Genomic DNA, 21088 nt, shown 5'->3' on the forward strand with positions numbered 1-21088 from the left:
CTTTAACTGCCTGAGGGGACTTTGAAACAGTGATTCCTTCCCAATAGAACAGGATCTTTTCCCTTGGGATCTTGTGGTCTTTCAATTAAATGTCATCTGGCTGTTTACAAATAATGTCAGTTTTTGAATTTTTTGGAGAATATTGCTTATACTATATTCCAGAGATTGTAGATTATTCAGTGGAATGTCGGTTATAGAATGTCCTGGAGAATCCCAGTTATGGAATGTTCCGCAGAATGTAAGTGATAGAATTTCCAAGAAATGTCAGTTATGGAATGTTCTGGAGAATGTCAGTAATAGACTGTTCCGGCGAAGATCGTTTGTAGAATGTTCCGGAAAATGTTGTTTACAGAATGTTACAGGGAATGTCAGGGTTATGGAATGTACTGGAGAATGTCAGTAATAGGATGTTCCTGGAATGTTAGTTAGAGAATGTTCTGGACAATATTGGTTGGAGAAGGTGATAGGGTCATAAAAAGCCACATCACTGTCCATTAAGTTTGGTGAAATCCACTCGGCCTCACAGTGAAAATCTCTCTCCAAACCTGACTCAACTGGCACTTTGTGCACAGAAACAATAAGATTAAGCTAAAAACTTGATCATTTGATGTAAGATTATCTGTTTACAATCATACAGATGTCATCCTTTATTTGGAAATCCACTCCACCTCCTTTTATATTTTGTAGAACTCTCCCAAATATAAACGGTCCTGGCTGTTCAGTTCCAAATAACAGTCACCCTGTAGTGAGGTCTCTCTCATGTCATTAAATTGTATCTATTTACCTCAATGTACGGATTGAATTCCTCAATCATTTTTGAGAATGCAAAATATATTCAGATAGAGTGCCTTTCATTCAGGTTTTTAAACCATTATTCCCTGCTCCATTGTCACCTTTATTCCTCAGTTTGACTGTTCAGGAAACAGTCTGACATTGTCATTACACACAGAATCAAACTTGATGGGCAATGTTTGTGTGTGTACATTTGTGTAAATGTGTGCGTTTGTGCGTATGTTCGTGTGTGTGTGGTGGAGGGCAAATGGGAAAGTCATTCAGAAATAATATGCTCGGTGGAAATCAGTTTAAATATGAACATCTGGCAGGTATTTGGGTAATTGGCAGAGGGAGATTGAGAGGTGTTTAATGGACAAATGTGGTGAAGATTTTGAGAATGTTAAAATAAAGATATTTTAAGACCCAGTAACAATACAGATCAATCCACACAGGGGTGATGGTTGGTTGGGATTTTGGTGTAAGATTGAATAAGGACCATGGTATGTAACTCAGATTTGCAGGTTTGAAGTTGGGAATGTCAGCAGGAGATTATTAACATCATTAGGACTGTATTTCATAGCTCAACGTTCAAGTAGCAGATGGAATGAGCCAGGAACGCATATTAGAACATAGAACATAGAACAATACAGCACAGAACAGGCCCTTCGGCCCACGATGTTGTGCCGAACTTCTATCCTAGATTAAGCACCCATCCATGTAGCTATCCAAATGCCGCTTAAAGGTCGCCAATGATTCTGACTCTACCACTCCCACGGGCAGCGCATTCCATGCCCCCACCACTCTCTGGGTAAAGAACCCACCCCTGACATCTCCCCTATACCTTCCACCCTTCACCTTAAATTTATGCCCCCTTGATTCTAGAGGTATGAGTAGTTAAAATTAGAAATTAGAAATGGTCAAGGTATGGGGTCAGGAATCAGCTCATGGCTGAAGGGATCAACACAGTTGTGATTCATTTGTTTCAGCCTCAGATATTGGCCAGGGATGGGATGGAGTCAGAGGAAGGAAATGGAGTTTGTAACCAGAGGAGAAGGCAGTGATCTCATGTTCCCAATATTTAGATAACAATAGCAGTGATACAATGAATTATGGCTCAATCTGAAACAGAGTAGGTCAACATAGAGACCCATGAGGGACACTGCCAGGAGCAAAGAGGGACCGAGTGAATGAAAAAGACTTGCAGAGTGAATATCTGGAGTTAGAGTCTCAGCGGGAAACAATAACAGCAGCAAGGATAAACCTCTCTCCAGAGATGCAACATCCCAGTCTAATGTTCTCAGACTCTCCATTGTTATAACATTCCAGTCTGTTCTCAGATTCTGATCGCTCATTCCCCTCTCTCGGGAGCTGTGGATCCATGTTAGTGCTGTTGGTGATGATCTGCCCAAACCATGGGATAGCACATTGAATGGAGCCCATTTCTCATTAAAGGATGGAAACCCTCCACTGGGATAATTAGCATCGATGGCTATTGACATTAATCACAGTCACTGAACAAACAGGTTCAGCTAGCCCACTCCTTACATCACTTTTTGTATCACAATAAAAAGGGAATATTTACTTGGTTGAGGTGGAATGGATAAAGATTTCTGAGGGATGGAATATAAATCTTTCAATCTTTTTAATCTTTCTTCCTTGTATGTGGAGTAGTGTCTGTTACAGTGGAACAACAGGAGGGTAATCAGACCCTCTAAAGAGTCATAGAGTCATAGAGATGTACAGCATGAAAACAGACATTTCCATTGTATAGGTCCATGCTGAACAGATATCCTAAATTAATCTAGTCCTACTTTCCTGCACATGGTCCATAACACTCCCAATCTTCTTATTCATATACCCATCCAGAAACATTTTCAATGTTCTAATTGTAACTGCCTCCATCACTTCCTTTGGCAGCTCATTCCATTCATGCACCCCTCTCTGTTTGAAACAGCTGCCCCCTGAGGTACCTTCTAAAACTTACCTCTCTCACCCTAAACCTATGCCCTCTAGTTCTGGACTCACCCACCCAATGGAAAAGATCTTGTCTATTTATCCGATCAATCCCCCTCATGATTTTATAAACCTCTATAAGGTCACCCCTCAGCCTCTGATGCTCCAGGGAAAACAGCCCCAGCCTAATCAGTCTCTCTCTCTATAGCTCAAACCCTCCAATCCTGGCAATCTCCTTGTAAATATTTTCTGAACTCTTTCAAGTTTCACAACATCCTTCCAATAGGAGGGAGAACAGAATTACTCACAATATTCCAAAAGTGGCTGAACTAATGTCCTGTTCAGCCGCAATATGGCCCCCTAACTCCTACCGTTAATACTCTGACCAATAAAGGGAAGCATACAAAATGCCTTCTTCACTATCCTATCTATATGTGACTCCATTTACAAGGAACTATGAACCCTGAACATTCCCCATGACCATACCATTAAGTGTATAAGTCCTGCCCTGATTTGCCTTTCCTAACTGTGGTACCTCATTTTTATATCAATTAACCTCCATCTTCCACTCCTTGGCCCATTGGCCCAGCAGATCAGGATCCCATTGTACTCTGAAGTAACCTTCTTTGCTAACTACTACACCTCCAATTTTGATATCATCTGCAAACTTATTTACTCTTCCTTCTATGTTTGCATCCAAATCATTTATATAAATGATGAATATCAGTGGACCCAGCACTGATCCTGTGACACACCACGGGTCATAGGTCTCCATCTGAATGACAACCCTCTATCACTGCCCTCTGACTTCTACCTTCAAGCCAGTTCAGGATCCAAATAGTTAGTTCTCCCTCTAGTCATGAGATCTAACCTTGTTCAAAAGTCAACCATCAGGAATCTTGTCGAAAATCTTCCTGAAGTCCATACCATAAGACCATAAGACCATAAGACATAGGAGTGGAAGTAAGGCCATTCAGCCCATCGAGTCCACTCCGCCATTCAATCATGGCTGATGCGCATTTCAGCTCCACTTGCCAGCGTTCTCCCCGTAGCCCTTAATTCCTCTAGACAACAAGAACCTATCAATCTCGGCCTTGAAGACATTTAGCGTCCCGGCTTCCACTGCACTCCGTGGCAATGAATTCCACAGGCCCACCACTCTCTGGCTGAAGAAATGTCTCCGCATTTCCGTTCTGAAATGACCCCCTCTAATTCTAAGGCTGTGTCCACGGGTCCTAGTCTCCTCGCCTAACAGAAACAATTTTCTAGCATCCACCTTTTCAAAGCCATGTATTATTTTGTACGTCTCTATTAGATCTCCCCTTAATCTTCTAAACTCCAACGAATACAATCCCAGTATCCTCAGCCGTTCCTCATATGCTAGACCTGTCATTCCAGGGATCATCCGTGTGAATCTCCGCTGGACACGTTCCAGTGCCAGTATGTCCTTCCTGAGGTGTGGGGACCAAAACTGGACACAGTACTCCAAATGGGGCCTAACCAGAGCTTTATAAAGTCTTAGTAGTACATCTCTGCTTTTATATTCCAACCCTCTTGAGATAAGAGACAACATTGCATTCGCTTTCTTAATCACAGACTCAACCTGTATGTTTACCTTTAGAGAATCCTCGACTAGCACTCCCAGATCCCTTTGTGCTTTGGCTTTATTAAGTTTCTCACCATTTAGAAAGTAGTCCATTCCTATATTCTTTTTGCCAAAGTGCAAGACCTCGCACTTGCTCACGTTAAATTCCATCAGCCATTTCCTGGACCACTCTCCCAACCTGTCTAGATCCTTCTGTAGCCTCCCCACTTCCTCAGTACTACCTGCCTGTCTACCTAACTTTGTATCATCGGCAAACTTCGCTAGAATGCCCCCGGTTCCCTCATCCAAATCATTAATATATAATGCGAACAGCTGTGGCCCCAGCACCGAACCCTGCGGGACACCGCTCGTCACCGGCTGCCATTCTGAAAAAGAACCTTTTATCCCAACTCTCTGCCTTCTGTTAGATAGCCAATCCTCAATCCATCCCAGCAGCTCACCTCGAACACCATGGGCCCTCACCTTGCTCAGCAGTCTCCCGTGTGGCACCTTATCAAAGGCCTTTTGAAAGTCCAGATAGACCACATCCACTGGGTTCCCCTGGTCTAACCTCCTTGTTACCTCTTCAAAAAATTCCAACAGGTTTGTCAGGCATGACCTCCCTTTACTAAATCCATGTTGACTTGTTCTAATCAGACTCTGCTCTTCCAAGAATTTAGAAACCTCATCCTTAATGATGGATTCTAGAATTTTACCAACAACCGAGGTTAAGCTGATTGGCCTATAATTTTCCATCTTTTGCCTTGATCCTTTCTTGAACAAGGGGGTTATTACAGCCATCTTCCAATCGTCCGGGACCTTTCCTGACTCCAGTGACTCTTGAAAGATCTCAACCAATGCCTCTGCTATTTCCTCAGCAACCTCTCTCAGAACTCTAGGGTGTATCCCATCGGGGCCAGGAGATTTATCAATTTTAAGACTTTTTAACTTTTCTAGCACTATCTCTTTCGTAATGGCAAAGTACAGATCATATCCACCAATCCTCTTCATAACTTCTTCAAAAAAACTCAATCAAATTAGTGAAATATGATTTCCCATGCACAAAGACAAGTTGACTGTCCTTAATCAGTCCTTGCCTTTCCAAACACAGACGAATCCTATTCATCAGGATTTGATAGATAGTGCCTTCTAAGAGATTTCTTTGAGAGCAGTGCTCTCATGTTCAATGGATTTGCTCTGACTACTTTTTAAAATGTCCTTCCTTTTAAAACACCAAGACCTCACATTGGTCCGATGTTGTCAATACAATTAAATACAAATTCAATTGGTTTTTGGTATCCTGGGCATAAATTAAATTAATTGGTTAAATTTAAATCCAGTTTCATTAGCACAAAAACACAACTCGAAGCCTTTGGTTACATTTTCTCAATCCTCAGCACTCTCTGCACCTGTCACCTAGTCACAGGCACAAGGGCTATGAAACTCTCTCAGCTCAGAAATACACCCTCTTTCTTGTAGTGACCAAATACTCTTTCAAATTCTTAACATCAATCCTTGCAGTTTATTCCCCTCTTACTCCTGGGCTCTAACCTTCTTCACTTACCTGTGAGCAAACATCACAAATTCTTCTGAAAATTGAAATATTCCAGTTCCACTGTTCTCATTTGTCAATGTCAGAAACAGCATTCTCCACAAACCCCAGCAGATTTATCAAAGATAATTTCCCTTTTGTGAATCTGGGCCGACTCTGCTCAGTTTTTCCATTATTCGCCAATTATCCAGTTATCACATACCTTACAAAACATGCTAATACTTTCCTCACAACTGACGTCAAGTTATCCACAATTTTGTTTTCTGTTTTCCCTCTGCACCATGTTTGAAATATTTACAGCCACAGCAGCTACTCCCTACTGTGCAGGATCTTTCCCAGAATCGGAAAAACTTTGAAAAACTTTGACTTCCCTCAATACTCAGGGAAGTGCCTCATAGAACCAAGGAATTTATAGGACCAAAAGAGGCCATTGACCCATCATCTCTATACTGGCTCTCAGCATGCTCTTGTCTGCAGCCCCATCTCTGCAGTCCTCATAATTCATTACTCATTTGACAATAGACAATAGGTGCAGGAGTAGGCCATTCTGCCCTTTGAGCCTGCACCACCATTCAATATGATCGTGGCTGATCATCCTTAATCAGTATCCTATTCCTGCCTTATCTCCATCACCCTTGATTCCACAATCCTTGAGAGCTCTATCCAACTCTTTCTGAAATGAATCCGGAGACTGGGCCTCCACTGCCCTCTGGGGCAGAGCATTCCACACAGTCACCACTCTCTGGGTGAAGAAGTTTCTCCTCATCTCTGTCCTAAATGGTCTACCCTATATTTTTAAGCTGTGTCGTCTGGTTCGGCACTCACCCATCAGTGGAAACATGTTTCCTGCCTCCAGAGTGTCCAATCCTTTAATAATCTTATATGTCTCAATCATATCCTATCACAGTCTTCTAAACTCAAGGGTATACAAGCCCAGTCGCTCCAGTCTTTCAGTGTAAGGTAATCCCACCATTCCAGGAATTGACCTCGTGAACCTATACTGCACTCTTTCAACAGCCAGAATGTCTTTCCTCAAATTGGAGACCAGAACTGCACACAGTTCTCCAGGTGTGGTCTCACCAGGGCCCTGTACAGCTGCAGAAGAACCTCTTTGCTTCTATACTCAATCCCTCTTGTTATGAAGGCCAGCATGCTATTAGCCTTCTTCACTACCTGGTGTACCTGCATGCTTACCTTCATTGACTGGTGTACAAGAACACCCAGATCTCTCTGTACTGCCCCTTTACCAAAAGTGATTCCATTTAGGTAGTAATCTGCCTTCCTGTTCTTGCCACCAAAGGGGATAACCAGACATTTATCCACATTAAACTGCATCTGCCATGCATCTGACCACTCACCTAACTTATCCAGGTCACCCTGGAATCTCCTAACATCCTCCTCACATTTCACCCTGCCACCCAGCTTAGTATCATCAGCAAATTTGCGAATGGTATTACTAATACCATCTTCTATATCATTAACATATATTGTAAAAAACTGCGGTACCAGTACTGATCTCTGCGGTACCGCACTGGTCACTACCTGCCATTCCAAAATGGAGCCGTTTATCACCCATCTTTGTCTCCTATCAGCCAACCAACTTTCAATCCAAGTTAGTACTTTTGCCCCCAATACCATGCACCCTAATTTTGCTCACTAACCTCCTATGTGAGACTTTATCAAAAGCTTTCTGAAAGTCCAGGTACACTACATCTACTGGATCTCCCTCGTCTATCTTCAGAGTTACATCCTCAAAAAGTTCCAGAAGATTAGTCAAGCATGATTTCCTCTTCATAAATTCTTGCTGACTCTGACCTATCCTGTTACTACTATCCAGATGTGTCGTAATTTCATCCATTATAATAGACTCCAGCATCTTTCCCACCACGGAGGTCAGACTAACTGGTCTATAATTTCCTGCTTTCTCTCTCCCACCTTTCTTAAAAAGTGGCATAACATTAGCCACCCTCCAATCTGTAGGAACTGATCCCGAATCTATTGAACTCTGGAAAATAATCACCAACGCATCCACGATTTCTCGAGCCATCTCCTTCAGTACCCTGGGATGTAGACCATCAGGCCCCGGGGACTTATCCACCTTCAGACCTAACAGTCTCTCCAACATCAATTCCTGGCTAATATAAATTCCCTTCAGTTCAGGTCCTTCGGCCACTGTTACCTCAGGGAGATTGCTTGTGTCTTCCCCAGTGAACACAGATCTGAAGTACCAATTCAATTCTTCTGCCATTTCTTTGTTCCCCGTAATATATTCCCCTGTTCCTATCTTCAAGGGCCCAATTTTAGTCTTAACCATTTTTTTGCCTTTCACATACCTAAAAAAACGTTTACTATCCTCCTTTATATTACTGGCCAGTTTACCTTCGTGTCTCATTTTTTCTCTGCGTATTTCCTTCTTAGTAATCCTCTGTTGCTCTTTAAAAGCTTCCCAGTCCTCCATTTTCCCTATCTTTGCTATGTTATACTTTTTCTCTTTTAACTTTATATGTTTCTTAACTTCCCTTGTCAGCCACGGCCACCCATGCCTCCTCCTAGGATCTTTCTTCCTTTTTGGAATGGACTGATCCTGCATTATACACAGAAATATCTGCCATTGTTCCTCCATTGTCATCCCTGCTAAGGTATTGCTCCATTGAATTTTGGCCAGCTCCTCCCTCATTGCTCTATAGTTCCCTTTATTCAACTGAAAAATTGTCACTTCCGATTGTACCCTCTCCCTCTCAAATTGCAGATTGAAGCTTATTGTATTATGGTCACTACTTCCCAATGGCTCCTTCACTTCGAGGTCCCTGACCAATTCTGGTTCGTTGCACAATACCAGATCCAGAATTGCCTTCTCCCTGGTCGGCTCCAGCACCAGCTGTTCTAAGAATCCACCTCTGAGGCACTCCACAAAGTCACTTTCTTGAGATCCAATACCATCCTGATTCTCCCAGTCTACCTGCATGTTGAAATCCCCCATAACAACTGTAGTAACATCTTTGCGACAGGCCAATTTCAGCTCCTGATTTAACTTACATCCGACATCCAGGCTACTGTTTGGGGGCCTGTAGATAACTTCCAAGAGGGTCTTTTTTCCCTTAGTATTTCTCAATTCTATCTACACTGATCAGCAGCTGGAAGAGTGAACACAGCGGGGAAGATGGAGACTGTGTGGTCTTGAGAATGGGTGGCACGGTGGCACAGTGGTTAGCACTGCTGCCTCACAGCGCCAGAGACCTGGGTTCAATTCCCGACTCAGGCGACTGACTGTGTGGAGTTTGCACGTTCTCCCCGTGTCTGCGTGGGTTTCCTCTGGGTGCTCCGGTTTCCTCCCACAGTCACAAAGATGTGCAGGTTAGGGTGAATTGGCCATGCTAAATTGCCCGTAGTGTTAGGTAAGGGGTAAATGTAGGGTATGGGAGGGTTGCGCTTCGGCGGGTCGGTGTGGACTTGTTGGGCCGAAGGACCTGTTTCCACACTGTAAAGTAATCTAATCCCCTGATTCTAGGTCCCCCTGCGCAATGGACTGAATATCATCCCTTATCAACATGGCCACCCCACCCCCTCTGCCTGTCAGTCTGTCCTTACGACAGAACATGTAGCCTTGAATATTCATTTCCCAGGCCCTGTCCACTTGAAGCCACGTCTCAGTTATCCCCACAATATCATTTCTCCAATTTCCAAAAGAGCCTCAAGCTCATCCATCTTATTTCTAACGCTTCGTGCATTCATGTATAGTATTTTTAATTTGTTACTGCCCTCACCCTTCCCATCAACTCCTATTTCACTCAACCTTACAGCATGATCCCTTACTGAGTTTTCTGCCTCATTTGTTCAGTTGTCTTTCTTGACTCCCCTTGTTCTAACTTTCCCTCCAATTTCCTTCTTAAACATCCAGTTTGTCCCCCCCGCTACTTAGTTTAAACGTAGCTGTGTTGCAGTAGCAAACCAGCCTGCCAGAATGCTGGTCCCTAACCTATTAAGGTGCAAACCATCTCTCTTGTAGAATTTATGCTTACCACAAAACATACCCCAGTGATCCAAGAATTTAAATCCTTGCTTCCTGCACCAGTTCCCCAGCCACATGTTCAAGTCCATTATCTCCCTGTTCCTGGCCTCACCAGCCCGAGGAACTGGAAGCAAACCGGAGATAATCACATTGGACGTCCTGCTTTTCAGTCTTCTTCCTAGTTCTCTGAAGTCCCGCTGTAGTATGTTCCTCCTCTTCTTCCTGACATCATTTGTGCCGACATGTACCACTAGCTCTGGCTCTTCACCTTCAGCCTTTAGGATTTCCTGCACTCTGTCTGTGATGTCTTTAACCCTGGCACCAGGAAGGCAACACACCATCCTTAAGTCCCATCTGCTGCCACAAAAACCCCGGTCAGTTCCTCTCACTATGGAGTCCCCTATTACCACGGCTCTGTGCGATGTCCAACTCTTCCGCTCTGTCTCCACTCCAACTTTTGATTGACAGACCTGGACGCCTCGCGGACTGGCAGTGTCATCTGTCTCTACTGTCTCCAAAAGATTCAACTTGTTCCTGACAGGTACTTCCCTCGGGGTCTCTTGTACCTGTCTCCTCTCTGCCTTCCTCATCGTCTGCTCTCTTCTGCTCTCTTCTGGTACGATTGGTGTAATAACCTCGCTGAAGGTCTTGTCCAGAAAGATCTCGTTCTCTCGGATGAGCCTAAGGTCCTCGAGTTCTTTCATTAGTGCTGCAATATGCTCTGTCAGTAGCTGAACGTGCACACACTTTCCCCCCTTATACGAACCAGACACACCAGAGCCGTTGACCTTCCACATCAAGCACGTAGCACACTGAACCAGCTTGGCAGTCATGTCTTCACCCTCTTCAACTTTGGCGTAATCACTTCACTCAACCTCCTTGTCAAAGACTCCTGAGCTAAAGCCTCACTCTTCAATCCACAGGAATTTGGTGCAACAACTTACCAACCTTCGATGATATCAGTTTTTCAAGTAATTGCTCTTAAATAATTCTAATTTCCTGCACTTCCTCATCTTCATCAGTCACCCCGTTCCCTAATATTTCTGGAAGTTTTTCTGTTCCTTCATTGGAATCTCTTTTGGGGTAGAAGTGACGTGTACAAGAAGGACAGATTGCACCTAAATTGGAAGGGGACCAATATACTGGCAGGGAAATTTGCTCGAACTGCTTGGGAGGATTTAAACTGATAAGGCGTGGGGGTCCGACCCAGGGAGATTGTGAGGAAAGAGATCGATCGGAGACGGGTACAGCTGAGAACAGAAGTGAGTCAAACAGTCAGGGCAGGCAGGGACAAGGTAAGACTAACAAATTAAACTGCATTTATTTCAATGCAAGTGGCCTAACAGGGAAGGCAGATGAACTCAGGGCATGGTTATGAACATGGGACTGGGATATCATAGCAGTTCTGGAAACATGGCTCAGGGATGGGCAGGACTGGCAGCTGAATGTTCCAGGATACAAATGCTACAGGAAGGATAGAAAGGGAGGCAAAAGAGGAGGGAGAATGGCATTTTTGATAAGGGATAGCATTACAGCTGTGCTAAGGGAGGATATTCCTGGAAATACATCCAGGGAAGTTATTTGGGTGGAACTGAGAAATAAGAAAGGGATGATCACCTTATTGGGATTGTATTATAGACCCCCCAATAGTCAGAGGGAAATTGAGAAACAAACTTGTAAGGAGATCTCAGCTATCTGTAAGAATAAAAGGGTGGTTATGGTAGGGGATTTTAACTTTCCAAACATCAACTGGGACTGCCATAGTGTTAAGGGTTTAGATGGAGAGAAATTTCTTAAGTGTGTACAAGACAATTTTCTGATTCAATATGTGGATGTACCTACTAGAGAAGGTGCAAAACTTGACCTATTCTTGGGAAATAAGGCAGGGCAGGTGTCAGTGGGGGAGCACTTTGGGGCCAGCGACCATAATTCTATTTATTTTTAAATAGTGATGGAAAAGGATAGACTGGATGTAAAAGTTGAAGTTCTAAATTGGAGGAAGGCCAATTTTGACGGTATTAGGCAAGAACTTTCAAAAGCTGATTGGAGGCAGATGTTCGCAGGTTAAGGCACAGCTGGAAAATGGAAAGCCTTCAGAAATGAGATAATAAGAATCCAGAGAAAGTATATTCCTGTTGGGGTGAAAGGGAAGGCTGGTAGGTAAAGGGAATGCTGGATGACTAAAGAAATTGAGGGTTGGGTTAAGAAAAAGATGGATGCTTTTGTCAAATATAGACAGGATAGATTGAGTGAATCCTTAGAAGAGTATAAAGAAAGTAAGAGTATACTTAAGAGGGAAATCAGGAGGGCAACACGGGGACATGAGTTAGCTTTGGCAAATAGAATTAAGGAGAATCCAAAGGGTTTTTACAAATATATTAAGGACAAAAGGGTAACTAGGGAGAGAATAGGGCCCCTCCAAGATCAGCAAGGTGGCCTTTGTGTGGAGAAAATGGGGCAGATACTAAATGAGTATTTTGCATCAGTATTTACTGTGGAAAAGGATATGGAAGATACAGACTGTAGGGAAAAAGATGGTGACATCTTGCAAAATGTCCATATTACAGAGGAGGAAGTGCTGGATGTCTTGAAATGGTTAAAAGTGGATAAATCCCCAGGACCTGATCAGGTGTACCTGAGAACTCTGTGGGAAGCTAGAGAAGTGATTGCTGGGCCTCTTGCTGAGATATTTGTATCATCGATAGTCACAGGTGAGGTGCCGGAAGGCTGGAGGTTGGCAAACATGGTGCCACTGTTTAAGAAGGGCGGTAAAGACAAGCGAGGGAACTATAGACCAGTGAGCCTGACCTCGGTGGTGGGCAACTTGTTGGAGGGAATCCTGAGGGACAGGATGTACATGTATTTGGAAAGGCAAGGACTGATTCGGGATAGTCAACATGGCCTTGCACGTGGGAAATCATGTCAGACAAACTTGATTGAGTGTTTTGAAGAAGTAACAAAGAAGATTGATGAGGGCAGAGCAGTAGATGTGATCTATATGGACTTCAGTAAGGCGTTCGACAAGGTTCCCCATGGGAGACTGATTAGCAAGGTTAGATCTCATGGAATACAGGGAGAACTAGCCATTTGGATGCAGAACTGGCTCAAAGGTAGAAGACAGAGGATGGAGGTGGTGGGTTGTTTATCAGACTGGAGGCCTCTGACCAGTGGAGTGCCACAAGGATCGGTGCTGGGTCCTCTACTTTTTGTCATTTACATAAATGAATTGGATGCGAGCATAAGAGGTACAGTTAGTAAGTTTGCAGATGACACCAAAATTGGAGGTATAGTGGACAGCGAAGAGGGTTACCTCAGATTACAACAGGACCTGGACCAGATGGGCCAATGGGCTGAGAAGTGGCAGATGGAGTTTAATTCAGATAAATGTGAGGTGCTGTATTTTGGGAAAGCAAATTTTAGCAGGACTTATACACTTAATGGTAAGGTCCGAGGGAGTGTTGCTGAACAAAGAGACCTTGGAGTGCAGGTTCATAGCTCCTTGAAAGTGGAGTTGCAGGTAGGTAGGATAGTGAAGAAGGTTTCCTTTATTGGTCAGAGTATTGAGTACAGGAGTTGGGAGGTCATGTTGCAGCTTTACAGGACATTGATTAGGCCACTGTTGGAATATTGCGTGCAATTCTGGTCTTCTTCCTATCAGAAAGATGTTGTGTAACTTGAAAGGGTTCAGAAAAGATTTACAAGGATGTTGCCAGGGTTGGAGGGTCTGAGCTACAGGGAGAGGCTGAACAGGCTGGGGCTGTTTTCCCTGGAGCGTCGGAGGCTGAGGGGTAACCTTATAGAGGTTTACAAAATTATGAGAGGCATGGATAGGATAAATAGGCAAAGTCTTTTCCCTGGGATCGGCGAGTCCAGAACTAGAGGGCATAGGTTTAGGGTGAGAGGGGAAATATATAAAAGAGACCAAATGGGCAACATTTTCACGCAGAGGGTGGTACATGTATGGAATGAGCTGCCAGACGAAGTGGTACAATTGCAACATTTAAAAGGCATCTGGATGGGTATATGAATAGGAAGGGTTTGGAGGGATATGGCCTGGGTGCTGGCAGGTGGGACTAGATTGGATTGGGATATCTGGTCGGCATGGACGGGTTGGACCGAAGGGTCTGTTTCCATGCTGTACATCTCTATGATCTGTGGAGACAGAACCAACATATTCACCTCACGGGACATAGATACCGTATGTCACATCGTGAATACCTCAGAAATGGTACTATGGCACCTGAGGGATATGACACCTATTCTTTTAGAATTAGAGTCCCGACACTGTGGAAACAGGCCCTTCGGCCCAACAAGTCCACACAGACTCTCCAAAGAGTTACCCACCCAGAACCATTCAGCTATCCTATATTTACCCCTCACTAATAACCAATCCAATAGGCAATTTAGCAAGGCCAATTCACCTATGTTGCACATTTTTGGATTGAATCTTCCAGAATCAAACCCGCTCACTTCATGGTCAGTATCTGCACAGACCTTCCCTGGTGTGAGACCACAGGTTCTGCTGAAGCAAGCAACACAGCTCTGTGACCTCCTCATTGTCTAATCAAATTGGCTTCACACATTGCACCTGGAACAGGTACAGTATTGGAAAATATTCCTGGAAATCCCAGAGAGGAGATTGTAGTGCCCTGCTCCCCACTGTTTACACAGCTTCCCTTCTATGCAGTCTCTGCTCCATTTGTTAGCCATGTTGAAGACCCCAATACACTGTGAATGCCCTGCCCACACCTTGTTCAGAGTGGGGTCACCAGACCCTCAGCTCTCCCTGAATGAATGCAGCTGATACACAAACCTGAGGAAACCATTTACAGAACCTTCACTGATGTTCCAGTGACTGGAGCAGGTCAAATCCATGTATACATGGTACACCCACACTGTGTTGAAAATGTCTTCGTTCTTAGATTCTTGTCAGTTGCTGATGCACTGTTACATCTCTGCTCAGTCCCAGTGACCCGAAATATTAGCAGTTCCACTCTCAGTATAAGTATTTGAGAATTGCTGTCACGATGACAACACCACTATTGCATGGGGAGGTGATTAGAGAAGACGGGGAGGTGATGGTCCAGCCTGTGGTCTATTAATCCAGGGACCCAGGTAATAACCGAGACCCCGGATTTGATCCCTCCACGGCAGATGGTGGAACTTTAATTCAATCAAACATCTCGAATCATGAATTAAATTAAACTATGAAACCATCGTTTGTTGTCAGGAAAACCCACCTGGCTCCCTAATGTCCTTCAGGGAAGGAAATTTACCACCTACACCTGGTCTGGCCTACATGTGACTCCAGACTCTCAGCAACAGGGTTGACTCTCAGCTGCCCTTTGAAATGGCCAAGTCAGCCACTCAGCTGGATCAATCACTACAAAGGCTAAGAGAAATGAAACTGAATGGGCCGAGGCACCTGCAGTTGGTCAAGAAGGCAGCTCAGCAGCATCTTCTCAAGGGCAATTGGCAGGGGAAATAAACGCTGGCCCAGTCAGTGATACCCATGTCCCATTAGTGAATATAAGGGGATGAGCACACTCTGGGAAGAGAGGCAGAGGAGACATAACTCAGTTTAAACAGCCACTTGGAATGATTTTCAGGAGTATGGGAAAAGGCAGAAAATAAATCAGATTAATGCCACATTTTATTTCCATCCCAGCCGATCAACAATCCCTTTGTTTGCTTCTTTTTCTCTCCCTCTCCCTCTCTCTTTCTCCTTCTGTTCAACTCACTCCTTCTCCTCTTCATAACAAACAATTCTGTCACTAAAATAATCACAATATTTCCCAGCTGCTTTCAGTTCTCACGTATGGTCAGTGGACTCGAAATGTGAACTCTGGTTTTCTTTTGACAGAGGCGGGCAAACATCTTCATTTTCCCCAACACTTTTTTTTGTTTCAAAACGGCAGCATCTTCCTTTGTTTGTTTTAACCCTTAATGTTTTTGATTCCATGGGAATATCAGCATCACTGGTAAGGACAGCGTTTGATGACCAACACTGATTGACCTTGACCTGAGAGGCCATTCCACAAGGCAGAATAGAGCCAAGCACATTACATAGCAACACAGAAGCAGACCCTTCAGTCCAACCAGTCTATGCTGAACATAATCCCAAACTAAACTTTTCCGACCTCCCTGCTCCTTGCCCAAAACCCTCCAAATCTTCCCTATTCATGTACTTATCCAAATCTCTTTGGAATGTTGTAATTGTACCCACATCCACCACTTCCTCAGGAAATTCATTCCACATGTGAACCACCTTCCATGTAAAAGCTTTGCCCCTCATGTCTTTAACATCTCTCTCCATTCACCAGAAAATGGTGCCCCCCAGTCTTGAAATCCCCCATCATAGAGAAAAAACAACGATCTATACCTCTCATCCTTTTATAAACTCCTGTCAGGTTGCCTCTCCACCTCCTGCGCTCCTGTGAAAAAGGTCCCAGTCTATCTTCTACTATTTAGCCTCAGATTATAAGTTTAATGACATGTTTTGGATCTGAAGTCACACTTAACCCAAATCAGATACGAATGTTAGATTTCTTTCCCAAACAACATCAGTGAAACAGCTCGGATTTCAGACAAAATCGTGAGGGTCTTACGGTTGTTATTAGTGAAACTCACTTTTATTTCAATTCTTGTCATTTGAACTTACGGTCTGTTTTCAGTTGTGATTGGATATGAAACAGTGTCTTTAGATAATTAGCTTGTGTCTCTGAATTATCCTTCCAGTGACATTAATACTCTGACACGGTGTTTCTGTCATGGAATTACTTTCGAGCCAAGAACAAGTTTGTAATTGAAGTATTTACAACTGAAAGTGTGACCAGGAGAAAGTTAGAACAGTAAAGTCTGAATGTTGTCAAGGCTTAGATAATTGTTTATTCATCAGCTGTACTGAAATGGAGGTGGAATCTGGTGGTATTATGGAGGCAGCAATGGACAGGTTTGATGATGGACCCAATACCGAGACATAAATCGGTTCAGGGCAAAAAGGGGCCTCGACATTGTGAGCAATCTCAGTATCAGATGCTTGTGAGGGAGGGGTCTGAAATTTGTGGATAATGAATGGAGTGTTTAATTGAAGCTGAAGTTAATAGTTTCTATCCTTGTCAAATACAGACAACAGAAATAGCAATGGAGTTCAACATGGTTTAGGGAAACAAATGAATGGAGAAAGACATAAAGAGACTTACCAGGAACACCAACAATAGCGAGGATGGGATAGTAACCTGCCTGAATAATCAGCAGTACACCTTCTATCCGATAAGGTAATAAAGACCAGGAAATGAAGTTAAGACCCAAAGATAAGCTCCTGTCCATTGTTGGAACATTCCAGTCCATTGTCCTCAGAGTCTGATCTCTCCTTTCCCTGTCTCTGCAGCTGCCGTAAGTGGTGGATGTGATACAGTTGCAGAAACAATGGGATGATGCTTTGAAATGCACCCTTACTAATAGGAGAGGGAAAGCCTCCAGTGACACAATTAGATTCCATGGAGATCGACGTTAATCACAGTCACTGAATAAACATTTCTAGTTAACCCCTTTTCAATACAACATTTTCAGTACACATTGATAACGGGACTGGACTGGATGTTGATATCACTGGCTATTGTTCTTATCTCCCATTGCCAATTGTTCAAGTGAAGTCAGTGGGGTGGGAGAATGATGGATGTTTCTTTTTCGCAGGCTAGATGATCCTGTTGTGTTTTCCATGCACAATGCTGCATCCAACAGCCCTCCTCAAACAAAACAGTCAAGAGGTTGTTACTATGCCGATCACTTGATCAACCACCAACCAACAGATTGTCACCATGACTACTCTGACCATATGCAGGGAGTATGGATATGCCTGAAGGTTCCTTTCACTGTTCTAATAAGGCTACTTTGTAAGTTCACCACAAAGTGCTCTTCAGCAATTTTTTAAAAAATAGCAAATAGCAAATATCTTTTTGCAGTTTATTTGGTTTAAATCAGCAATATTTATATTCTTTGACTTTAGACCAAAGCTAAATGTGACATGTACAATAATTTTGTTTATTAAATCATTCCTTATTAAGGGATCAGGGACAGAATGAATTTGACATTGCCTCGGAGATACAGGGGAATGGGGCCTTTGACTGTGGAAAGTGGAGGGGAATACAATGATATCCTCCAGTAACTAGTATTCAAACATCACTCTTTCTGACAGATGGAATGAAATATAATGCAGAGCAAGGAGACAGATTACATTTGGGAGATGGAATGTCAATCGATAATCTGAATACAACAGGAAAATTATAAATGTAATTCAGGCAATGTATTTTACAGACACACTTTTTCATCTCAGGGTAACAGGTTGATTATTCACATCTGCACAGGATATTCAGAATTAAAACAGGCAGAGACAACAAAATGTGCAGGGGTGCAGAGAGATTCCAGGATAATAACAGGAGATATATAACTCAGTCTGTGTCAGTGCAGAGATGGTGGGTTGAAGGACCAATGTGCTTTGCTGTAATTAGTCTCTGATATGTATTAAAATCTTTCGGAGTCTGAGGAGACAAATTTGTTCAATGAAGGCCACAGAGTGTGGCATCATCAATCCTGTTGTTTCATGAAATGCAGCTTCCACAAAATGCCTTTTCAAATAAAACCGATTTCCTGAGATTTGCATATTTGGATGGATATGAACAAAAAGAGTTTTTTTGGAACATGAAGAAGAAACAAACTCCGATGTCACACAAGTGTCACTGGCACAGCAGCTCAAGTAATGGACCATATTGGGCAAATATAACCAAGTTCAACCTCGAGACCCGTCAGAAAACGCAATGGAAACCTGAAATACAAACAGAAAACGGTAGAGACATGCAGCAGATGAGATTATATCTGAATAGAGAAACAGAGGAAACATATTGACTCTGACATAAAGCTGTTGTGAGTAAGTTATATTGGCCTCAAAATGTTAATTCTGTTTCTGTCTTTTCACCTGCTGAGTTTCTCTCCAGCAGTTCAATTTTTGTGTCTTCTTTCTGAACTGTGACAAATTGTCTGATGTGAACAGGAACAGCAAAGCTACCGTGTCAGAGGACGCACGAGTATTAAATGAGAAATTACGAAGTTTCCATAATAAATGTCCCTGTATCAATGAGGTGGTGCATTTTTATAACTTGTGATGTAAATGTTGATCTCAATGGCATTGACATCACACGATCAATCCTCTGACTGTTTGAAAACGAAGGGAATTGTTACCTCAATGTCATGTCGTGCTCATGATGTTACTGGTGTCGCACTCATACAGCAAGGTCTTCCCTTTCTGAGACTTCAGAACAAACTGTGAAAACATAAAATATCTTGATATTTTAAAACATCAGTTCATGGGTTTTGGAAGGCACTAGCAAGGGGCAGAGTTTATTTGTTATTCCCAACAGCTCTGGAGAAGATAACAGGGAGCTGCCTTCTAGAACCTCTTCTATCCAAGTGGTGCAGTCGTACACACAGAGCTGTTTGGAAGGGGATTCCAAGATTTTTAACAAACGATAGTGAAGGACCAGTAAATTAGTCCCTAGTCAGGATTTTAAGTGACTTGGAAGACAACTGACAGAGATTGGATTTCCCATTTTCAGTCGAGGACATTGCCAGTGCAGAATTTTCTCCAATTCCCTTTGATCACAGTTTTGCTCAAGGTCCTTGATGTCACACTCAGTCAACTCAGATAAGGAGGAGGCATGATGGACACTTGACAGTGTTCAAGGGTGCCCTCATAAGAACAGGCTACAATGCTCAACTCATCGACTGCCAGTTCTGTTGTGCCATGGTGAGAAAGCGTAGTGACCTCCTCAGGAGACAGCCACAGTCTACAACAGACAGTGTACACTTCATTGTACAGTCCTTCCCGGGAGCCAAATGACTACGGCACGTTCTTTGCAGCCTGCAACACATTATCGATGAGGATGAGCACCTCGCCAACACCTTTCCTGTGTCTCCACTTGGAAAATAAACCTCCCTTATCAAATATTCCAGAACAGGTATGTACATGTTTAATTACAATGTACATCTCTCTCTACACTCGGCACTTTCAAATCCCCAGGCTGTGTTCAACATGGAATTAGATATTCATTAAATCACGCCACATACTTTCTCCTGTTGAAGGGCTTATGCCCAAAACATTGATTCTCCTGTCCCTTAGATGCTGCCTGACCTGCTGTGTTTTTCCAGCAGCACACTCTCGACTCTGATCTCCAGTATCTGCAGTCCTCACTTTCTCCACATACTGTCTCCATCAGACACCTTGGAATAGGTTTGGCACAGGGTAGATAGAAATGAAATCCGACTCTAGTCTTTTACAATGAAAGTTCAGCTGCCTCATCATTGTCATTAAACAGTCCAACGACAGAGACAACAACGGCTTCGACTCAATGTGGGGTTCCCTCTACTGCTTTGAACCGAAAGTAAAATTAAAAATCTCACCTTATTGGGTCCATCGAAAATATCCCCACGACAGGGACATACAGTCACAGAGTCATAGAGTCCTACAGGCTCTTTGGCCCAAACTGGTCCATGCCGTTCAAAATGTCAACCTCTGCTAACACCGTTTCCCTGCGCTGAACCCATATCCTTCTTAACCTTTCCAATTCATATATTTGTCCAAATGCCTTTTTAATGACGTTAATGTACCTGCCTCAACAATCACCGCCAGCAACTCATTCCATATGCGTACCACTCTTTGTGTAAAGACTCTATCATCATTCCTTTCCCATCTTTTCTGCTAATCTGCATTCTCAGTCCACACCAGCCAACTCTTTGTTTATCACTGTCTAGTTAGCCTGATCTAAGTTTAGCACAATTGTTCCTAAAGTAAGTTTCGCATTCTCAAACTGAATCTTAATTCTATCTTCTTATGGGCACTATTTCCGAGGGAATCTTTTATCTGAGATCTTTAAATCAACCAGATCCAAAATATCCTGATTCCTAGTTGGATCCACGTACACCCTTCATGGCTACCTCTGCCAGTTTGATTTCTTCAATATACGTGAAGATTAAAATCACTCACGACTGATGTAATGTCTTATTTACATGCCCTTGTTATCTTCTAAGTTATTCTGTAGTGTACAGAATAGCTGCTATTATGGGGCCTGTAGTCTACGCCGACCAATAAATTCTTCCCTTGTTATTTTTTAGTTCCACTCATTTTGGATCTGCTAATCCAGATAATTTCTTATGATTGTAT

This window comes from Chiloscyllium punctatum, chromosome 24 (assembly GCF_047496795.1).
Source record: "Chiloscyllium punctatum isolate Juve2018m chromosome 24, sChiPun1.3, whole genome shotgun sequence".
Classification (NCBI taxonomy): domain Eukaryota; kingdom Metazoa; phylum Chordata; class Chondrichthyes; order Orectolobiformes; family Hemiscylliidae; genus Chiloscyllium; species Chiloscyllium punctatum.